Here is a 9,993-nt window from a genome sequence, read left to right as displayed (position 1 = left end):
AATAGAGGGATTTCAGCAGAAACACTGAAGCGTCGGGGGAGGGGAAGTGGGAGGCAGCCAGGACACCCCTCCGCGCGCGTCCGGGGGGCGCCCAGCCAGAGAGGAAGCGAGGGGAAGAACAGGGGCGCACAGAGGGCCCACATTGCCGACCCCCGAGACACCCCCCACTCCTTCTCGAATTTATAGAAAAATAGACTGCGATGAAGCAGGCACATCCATTCATCTGAGAGAAGAAACCCCACTTTCTCAGCTAAGAGTTTAGGGCTTGTGCATTTATAGACCATTGAGTTAGGTCGGCTCCTGGTGATTTTTCTTCCCCTTCACAATCTGGCTCCACTACTGCACTTTGTTTCAGGAAAGAGCCTGACAGGTCTTGGATCTCAGCAAATCAGAAGGATGCCTTGTCATCAAAAGAGGAGGCTCGCGGACCTTGTGGAGGAAGCACAACCCCAGGGGGTCTGCTCAGTTGAGAGAGAAGTTCCAGTTTTTCTAACTTCCACCTGGAACCTCCTTGTGTCAGTAAAACCTTTTTAAAAAAAGACTTCCTTTGTGATATAGGAAAAGTTACTTCTCTGAGATTCAGGTTTTCTATCTGGTGAACACTTCTTACTTGCAAAGCTTGGAATAGCTATTAAAATTTCTTATGATCTCTGAATTCTAAAAGAAAGACTTCCAAGTTATGATTGAAAATAGGTAAACTTGTCCTGTGTGTATGTTAATGCTAATAGTTGTTCACCATTTATTGAGAATCACATTTTAGGCATAGCACGAATCCTTTAAATACCATGCCCTTCCATCTCTATAGCGTTCCTATGTGTGTGTATGCTCAGTCGCTCAGTCGTGTCTGACTCTTTAGGCCCCCATGGACTGTAGCCCACCAGGCTTCTCTGTCCATGGGGTTCTCCAGGTAAGAATACTGGAGTGGGTTGCCATTTCCTTCTCCACGGGCTCTTCCCCACCCAGGGATCAAACCTGCATCTCCTGCACTGGCAGGTGGATTCTTTACCACTGAGCTACCTGGGAAGCCCCATAGCATGCCTGCTGCTACTGCTAAGTCACTTCAGTCGTGTCCGACTCTGTGTGACCCTATAGATGGCAGCCCACCAGGCTCCCCCGTCCCTGGATTCTCCAGGCAAGAACACTGGAGTGGGTTGCCATTTCCTTCTCCAATGCATGAAAGTGAAAAGTGAAAGTGAAGTCACTCAGTCGTGTCCTATTCTTAGTGACCCCATGGACTGCAGCCCACCAGGCTCCTCCATCCATGGGATTTTCCAGGCAAGAGTACTGGAGTCGGGTGCCATTGCCTTCTTCGCATAGCATGCCTAGGGGGCAGATATTATAATTGCCATTCACGGGCAAGAAAGCTGGAGACCCTAAAATTTATATACCCTACACCTGTCTATATAGTATGTGGTAGATTGAATCTTGAGATTCAAGCCTTAAGATTCCAGAGCTTGCCCCACTTCTTAGAATATTGTACTCACTGAAAATTCCTATACCTCATTTGTTCCTAGTGTTTGCGTGGCTTACCTCTGCGAGGGGTAGTCCATGATGGCAGGTGCAATTTTAAAAGCCCGTATACTGTGGGCTCATATATATATGAACGTGAACGTGAAAGTGAAAGTGTTAGTCACTCTGTCATGCCCGACTCTTTGCGATCCCATGAACCATAGCCCTCCAGGCTCCTCTGTCCATGGAATTCTCCAGGCAAGAATACTGGACTGGATTGCCATTTCCTTCTCCAGAGATCTTCCCAACCCAGTGATGGAACTCAGGTCTCTCACATTGCAGGCAGATTCTTTACCGTTTGAGCCACCAGGGAAACCATATATGTGTATATATATATATATATATATATATATATATATACACATGATTGTATGATTATATATACATGGTTATACATTTACATACATATATATATAATTTGTTTGCCACAAAGAAGAAGACGCACCTGTAGCTTGGTTCGAGAGAGATTCCTGCACCATGATTAACAGATCCAACCAGCCTCGTAGTTCACCTCAGCAAACTGGGGGAGTGAGGATTTTTGTCTTTTTTTCTGTCCAAATGGTGGCACAAGAATGTTCCTCAGGAATCTCTGTCTTGAGTAATAAACTCCCTTCTTTTGAAATCCCAGGCCTTGTGCCCAGAGTAGACAGATTCCCTTAATAAAGATGGAAGCGTCAACTCTGAAGCAAGGATACTTGGTAAAATGCTTTTAAAACTGACAAGAAAAAGCAGCTCGAAGTGGCCCAGCAAGTTCAGAGAAAGTCCGCGCTGGAGGGACACACGGAGGAGGCGTGATGAACTCAGCGCTGCTGACACCACGCTGCAGTGAACAGAGGAAGGCTCTTGGTGAGTTTTAACAGTTTTCTGGCCCTTTTTTACTTTTTCTTGATTCACTGTGTACCATTAAACTTTTTATGATGCTTTGTTTCTTTTATGAACCAGGCATTAAATTCAAATTACATCTTGAATGCGATTTACTCAGCGCGCATCTCATGGTGGGAATATCTCATTATCCCAGCTCATATTTCTAATGTAGATGAATGACCCATGCTGAATGGCAAGTTCAGAAAGACCCGATCCTGTAGATTCTCTCACCCCAAAATACCCTGTGTCAAAGTTATTTTTGATTTTAATGTATTTCTCATTGCTGGGCAGTTTTGGGAAAGGACTTGAAAAATATTAATGTGTCTGTACATTTCCCAAAGTAATAAAATTGATAAAGAGACTGTGTTCAGCCCCAAGCCATAATTTAATATTTCACTGTTGTTACTGACATCACAGTTTCAGTGGGGCTTGTGCTTGTATCGCACGGGGTATAAATGGTGTTTCAAGCTTCTGCCAGAAATTCCCGTAAATCCCTACTCGGCTTGCACCCAATCTCCAGTTGGGTGGTCTGCCACGCCCCTGCCCTTGTTTCCTTGCTGGACTGTCAAGGAGAAGGCAAATCAGAGTGGAAGTAGGAAGACTTTATTTGCCATTAATTTAAAAGGAAGTTCACTCCACTTTCTTCATCAGCAGATAAACATTTTGTAACCTTTTTAAAAGTGCAAAGGCCATCTTCTCACTGGAAGTTCTCATGCGATTCTTAAAAGCCCTCCATACTTGAACAGAGGGTTTATTATGAATTTTTTTTAAACTTGTCACCCCCTTATATTCCTCTCTGTATGAGATTAAGATTTATTTTCTCTAAGAATATAAAGGTTTAATAGATAAAACGAAAGATAATATTTTTTAAAAATGATAGCGATAATTTATAATTCGAAGGGATTAGAATAATTTGGGCTTAAAAAAAAGTTAAAAATTAAAACTGATATTTTCATGTCGGTGTGGGTGGCGTCTTAGGTAACCTGAACATTTGTTTCGTTATGTATATCCATTATGAAGTAAGACCCTACTAAAATTCTTGGGCCTATTCTGTTTCATACTCAGCACACATTAATGATTTTATACCTGAAACTGTTTAGTCCATAAATTGGCCAATAGCCGCATGACAATTTTGAATAAAAAAGATGTAGTTTTTAATTTTATATGTCCAGGGTGAAGATTAGTCTTTTGCTTCACAGGTCCTGAGAGTCCATGGAGGTGGAGGGGGGTGGGGTATAAGAAGCAAATGAAATTAGGAAGAAAACTGTGCTGAATGTGGGATGAGCATAATAATTTATGTTTTGAATGCTTCCAGATTTGAACCTTGGTTATAGCTCATCTTTTTATTGTTCCATGCATCTCTTCATCCAACACCCATTTACGGATGTCTGTGGTCTCAGTACTGGAACCCAGAATTAACCAACATGTTAGGCTAAGGGTGGGCTTCCCAGGTGGCACAGTGGTAAAGAATCCACCTGCCAATGCAAGAAACACAGGTTCTAGCCCCGAGTCAGAAAAATCCCCTGGAGAAGGAAATGACAACCCACCCCAGTATTCTCGCCTGAGGAGTCCCGTGGACAGAGGAGCGTGGTGGGCTACTGTTCACCAGGACACAACCCAGCCCAGTATTCTCGCCTGAGGAGTCTCATGGACAGAGGAGCCTGGTGGGCTACTGTTCACCAGGACACAACCTAGTGAGTAAACAGCAACAACAACAACACGATCAAGGCTGCAGCCAAGTCTGCCCAGAACTCTGACCCAACTGCAAGGAGTGAAGGTTCAACTGAAAACTTAGGGGTAAGAGTTCACAAAAAGTCTTGCTTACTTCTGAAACCAACAGCAAATTTGGGGGTTCCCCAGAACACCCCCACACTCAGTAGTTTGAAAAGATTCACAGGACTCATTGGAACCTGTTGTGCTCATGACGATGTTTATTCTAAGAACGGGAATGTTAAAATCAGCCCAAGGAAGGGATGCCCAGGGCAGTTAAGTGAGGTTCCAGATGCAAAGCTTCCGTTGTCCTCAGGATGTGTGACTCCCTGCATGGACTTGTGACAGTATACCTGGGAGGCTGGAGACCAGGAAGGCCACCTGAGCTTTACTGTCCAGTAAATGGGGCTTCATTATGTGGACATAATGAAGTTTTCAATGGGGCTTCATTATGTGGGCATGATTGACTAATCAGTTGCCCGTATGATTAAACTCAGTCTCCAGCATCTCTCCTTTTAGGAGGAGTCAAGGGGCCAGCATTGTCTTCCCTGATGGCTCAACCGAGAAAGAATCTGCCTGCAGTGAAGAAGACACAGAAGACACAGGTTCGATTCCTGTGTCAGGAGGATCCCCTGGAGGAGGAAATGGCAAGCCACTCCAGTATTCTTGCCTGGAGATTTCCATGGACAGAGGAGCTTTGTAGGCTACAGTCCATGGAGTTGCAAAGAGTCAGACACAACTGAGCAGGCAGGCAGAACTACAACTTTGTTGCTCTCTCTGAGGGGCCAGCAAGAGCTGCCTTATTAGCACAGAATAAAGTAGTAGACCAAGCGGTCCCTCTGAATGACTAAGGCTTCTCTATTACTCAAGAATTTGGAAGGGATTAGAGGTTACTGCCAAGGGACTGGGTGGTAAGACCAGGCCTTTCTTTGTCCTTTTCACCTGGCTGCAGAGACACCAATAAACAAATCAAAGTTCCAGCTCGCATGGAGCGCCCACTTTGCTGGAGACACACAGTAAGTCAAGTAGGAAAAATATGTTGCACCTCTGGACACATCAGTGGGTAAAGGGAAAAACAGAGAAGGGAGAGGGGGCAGAGAATATTGAGGTGGTGAGTGGTGGCATTTAGATCCAAGACAGCCTCCATGAGAAGAAAATATCTGACAAATACCTGGAGGGGGTGCAAAGGAGAGCCAGCTGGACCTCAGACACCAGAGGAAGGACATTCCAGGCCGGGAGGACAGCCTTGAAAAGCACTGAGGCAGAAACGTGCCTGCGTGTTCTGGGAAGAGTGCCAGAGAAACGGGGCGAGAAGGAGGGTCTGGAGACAAAGTCAGATGTGTGGAAGCAAAATTGTGGAGTCTCACAGGCCATTGTCATTTGGTCCAACAGATACGGGAAACTACAAGAGGACTTTAAGAAGTGAGACACTCCAAGATACATGCACCCCAATGATCACGGCAGCACAGTTTACAATAGCCAGGCCATGCAGGCAACATAAATGCCCATCGATTGATAAATGGAAAAAGTTGTAGTACATATATTCAGTGGAATATTACTCAGCCACGAATAAGAATGAAATCATGCCATTTGCAGCAACATGGATGGATTGAGAAATGATCATACTAAGTGAAGTAAGTCAGAAAGACATATAATATTGCTTATGTGTGGAATCTTAAAAATAATAATACAGGTGAACTTATTTACAAAACGGAAACAGACTCACAAACTTAGAAAACAAATCATGGTCATCAAAGGGGAAAGATGGGGGATGGGGTAATTTAGGAGTTTGGGATTAACATATATACCCTATCTATACAAAATAATCAGCAAAGACCTACTGTGCAGTGCATGGAGCCATGCTCAATTCTCCATGATGATCTAGATGAGAAAAAAATCTGAAAAAGGATAGGAGTATAACCAGTGAACCAATGAAGTTGCTCAGTCATGCCCAACTCTTTGCGATCCCATGGACTGTAGCCTACCAGGCTCCTCCATCCATGGAATTTTCCAGGCATGAGTACTGTAGTGGGCTGCCATTTCCTTCTGCAGGGGATCTTCCCAAGCCAGGGATTGAGCCCAGGTCCCCTGCATTGTAGGCAGACACCTTACTGTCTGAGCCACAAGGGAAGCCCCAAGAAGGATGTACATGCGTAACTAAATTATTTTTCTGTACACTTGAAACTAACACAACATTGCAGTATGTTGTACTGCAATGTATAAAATGTAAATTAAAATGTACTCCAGTATAAAAAAGTAAATTAAAAAAAGAAAAATGTGACTATGAATGGAAAAACTATAATGAATCATGGCCCTTTGACACTCTGTTGACAGTAAACTGAAAGGGAGCCCTGGTGAACACAGAACCCCCGGGCGGGCAGACATTGCTATCCCCTGCAAGGGATTTGGGTGTAGGAAAAGACCAGCATTTTACATATTTGGGGGAAAATTCAGTGGGAAGTAGTGAACTGTGGGAGCACTGTCCTCACGTAGGAGAGAGGGTGAAAGCCTGTGCTTAGTGGGAGGGGTCACCCTGTGCTCAGAGGAAGGCGACTGCTCGTTCATGAGAACAGGGGCTGAGACAGAGGACATGTGGGGCACTCAGGAAAGAAAATCGCAGCAAAGGCAAACGGTGTGAGCTCTGTGCCAGGTGCTATTTATGTGTTTATACATCTTAACCGCTTTAATTCTCCCTATCTAACCCCCAAATCGAAGATACTGTTCTCTCCACTTTACAAATGAGAAGTTAGGTGCAGAGTAATTAAATACTAGTAAGACTTCCCCATCAAGTGGGGGCAGGATAGAAGTAGGCAAGTTAGCTTGAGTCTGGACCCTTCAACCAGCATAGCAAGATACCTGGGAAGAGAGATGGGTCCTTGTGATGGTGGAGCCTGTGGGAATCTTCCTCTAGTCAATTTTTCCACTTAAGCAAGAATTAAGACTATTGGAGTAGAAGGAGGGTGTGAGAGCCAGTGAGGTTTGGGGAGAGACAGTAAGGTATGAAGCAATAATCTGGAAGAGTGGAAGAGGGAATGGATAAGGAATATAATGGTATAGCCAGCCTTTATGAAGGGCACACCTGAGGTTAGTGATTATAGATTTCAAATATTAGTCAGCGTAGAGGTATATTTTTCTCCAGCTGTGTTCAGTGGCCGATGTGTAGGTGCAGTAGGGCACAGGTTGGGTTTAGTCGTTGTTTGGTTTAACCTAAAGGAGAAGGGGATTGAGGGTGAACTATAACAATTGCAACAGAAGATGAGATGGTTGGATGGCATCCCTGACTCAATGGACATGAACTTGAACAAACTCAGGAGATAGTGAAGGACAGGGAAGCCTGGCTTGTTGCAGTTTATGGGGTCACAAAGGTTGGACACAACTAAGCGACTGAACAGCAATAATAATTGCTTATGAAATTAAAGCTGAATAAGCAAGAAAAAAAGCAGAAGGGTGAGAGGAAGAGGAAACATAAAAATGACGGCTTGTGGGTCTTGGTTGCAAAAAGCGAACATATCAGGTAAGGCTCTCTCTGGTGTAGAGACTGATTTTTAAAAGTGAGGGTGTCTGGGGAGTAGGATGCTTGATATTTAGAATGTAGAAAGATGGCTGTTGCTGTCAGGGCAAAGCCTGGGGGTTGGCAATGGAACTGAGTTGGCTAGAGTGTACTAATGAAGGTCATCTGAGAGTGGATCACAGATCTAAGAGGTTGGAAGGATCTTCCAGGTGAGTTTCAAAGTCACCAGGAATCAAGTGCTCAGGGAACCAAGAGTCAGGAGCCAACTCTTTGAGGAAGAGGAGACGGTCCCTGGGGTGTGAGAGATGTGGCCGCTGCAGTGGGTGGTATTGTCACCAAGGACTTGGGGTTCTAAGCTGGAACCTGGGGATCAGAAGTCCCTTTCTGCATCTTTTTGGTGCATCTCCTCTGTAGCATCTATTTGGTAAGTTGTGAATCAGCTATAAAGAGAAGCTATTTTCCTGGATTTGCAGACCTCTTGGGACACAGCAGTTTTATGGGACCCTCCTCAATATGATTTGACTCTGTTTCACATATCAATCAACAGTGTAGCCATATGCTTATTTCTGTCACCAAACCCAGAGAGAGCTCTTCTTTGCTGAACGTTTTTCATATGGAATACCTTCTAAGGATGCATATTTCAAACTTGGGTGAGAAATCATGACAACATACTGGAGGAATTTAAGCCACTATCAAAATTCAAAAATCTTGATGGAAATCATACATCTACCCAAAAGAGGATTACTTAAGTTTTGGGACTATTATCAACCCAAAAGGATTTTCCTATATGGAAACATATGAATCACTTATGAAAACACAGATTTGGGAGGACTTGGGTCCGGTTTCCTTACTGTATTAATCCAGCCATAACCATCAGTGAAGGACTAGCCCTGTAAGGAAATTCCGATTATAAATAGGTAATGGGGAATGAAAGACAGTTCAATTCAGTTCAGTCGCTCAGTTGTGTCCGACTCTTTGCAACCCCATGAACTGCAGCACGCCAGGCCTCCCTGTCCATCACCATCTCCCAGAGTTCACTCAAACTCACGTGCATCAAGTCGGTGATGCCATCCAGCCATCTCATCCTCTGTCGTTCCCTTTTCCTCCTGCCCCCAATCCCTCCCAGCATCAGAATCTTTTCCAATGAGTCAACTCTTCGAATGAGGTGGCCAAAGTACCGGAGTTTCAGCTTAGCATCATTCCTTCCAAAGAAATCCCAGGGCTGATCTCCTTTAGAATGGACTAGTTGGATCTCCTTGCAGTCCAAAGGACTCTCAAGAGTCTTCTCCAACACCACAGTTCAAAAGCACCAATTCTCTGGTGTTCACCTTTCTTTAGGAGAAGGCAATGGCACCCCACTCCAGTACTCTTGCCTGGAAAATCCCATGGATGGAGGAGCCTGGTAGGCTGCAGTCCATGGGGTCACAAAGAGTCGGACACGACTGAGCGACTTCACTTTCACTTTTCACTTTCATGCATTGGAGAAGGAAATGGCAGCCCACTCCAGTGTTCTTGCCTGGAGAATCCCAGGGATGGGGGAGCCTGGTGGGCTGCCGTCTATGGGGTCGCACAGAGTCGGACACGATTGAAGCGACTTAGCAGCAGCAGCAGCATAAACTAAAGAGGATATTGATAAGAATATTGATTCAGCTACATTAAAAAAGTTTTGCAAAAGTCACACTGAAAGTTAGTAGTAAAGTAAGGATAACAATTTGTTCAGAGTTTCATGGATCTCCTAGGATCAGGCATTCTCAAAGTCATGTCCTGGGGGAGTTTTAATAGAAGAAGAGGAGGAGAAGGACCAGGAGAAGTTTGTGAATCAGAAAAACTGGACTCCATCCCATGTTCTGCCACTATTAACCTGACTGCTCAGGGTAAATTTTGCAGAATTTAAGTTTTTGATTTTTTGAAGGACACATTTGTGCTGGATCACCTTACAATAATCCCCAGCTCTTAAAAAGACCAAAACAAGACAAACAAACATCATGCTTTCCAAGACAGACACCTGATGTTTCTCTTAAATTCTCCATCATCTATATCACTAGATAAAGGCAACTTATTTTTCTTCACATGCATCCAATGGCCTTTAGATTAATATGACTGTGTTGCTTCATTTCCGTCTCACCTTACTTATTTTATTTTTTTAAGAATTTAAAATAATTATGAAGAGGTCCAGGATTGGAAAGCAAAGGGAACTTCCTCTGAGACCACATACACTGTGTAAGAACCTTATTTATTTATTTTTAATGTATTTTTTGCCCCACCACGAGGCATGTGCGTGGCATCTTAGTCCCTCAACCAGGGATCAGCCCTGTGGACCGTGCAGTGGAAGGGTAGAGGCTTAACCAGTGGACCTCCAAGGAAGTCCCAAGAAACTTGTGTTTTGTATTTCATTCAAT

At 44.2% G+C, this 9,993-nt stretch overlaps 1 long non-coding RNA gene across 1 annotated transcript in view; it reads left to right on the top strand.

The window, feature by feature from the left end:
- Positions 1-1,960: 1,960 nt before the first annotated feature.
- Positions 1,961-9,993, top strand: part of LOC123327630 — a 29,530-nt gene continuing 21,497 nt past the window's right edge. The window contains exon 1 of the long non-coding RNA XR_006542240.2: positions 1,961-2,355. This is a non-coding gene — a long non-coding RNA (uncharacterized LOC123327630). The remainder of the gene's footprint in view (positions 2,356-9,993) is intronic.

This window comes from Bubalus bubalis, chromosome 10, assembly GCF_019923935.1.
Source record: "Bubalus bubalis isolate 160015118507 breed Murrah chromosome 10, NDDB_SH_1, whole genome shotgun sequence".
NCBI classification, from domain to species: Eukaryota; Metazoa; Chordata; class Mammalia; order Artiodactyla; family Bovidae; genus Bubalus; species Bubalus bubalis.
The sequence above is the reverse complement of the archived record's forward strand: the minus strand, read 5'-3'. Positions and strand labels throughout refer to the sequence as shown.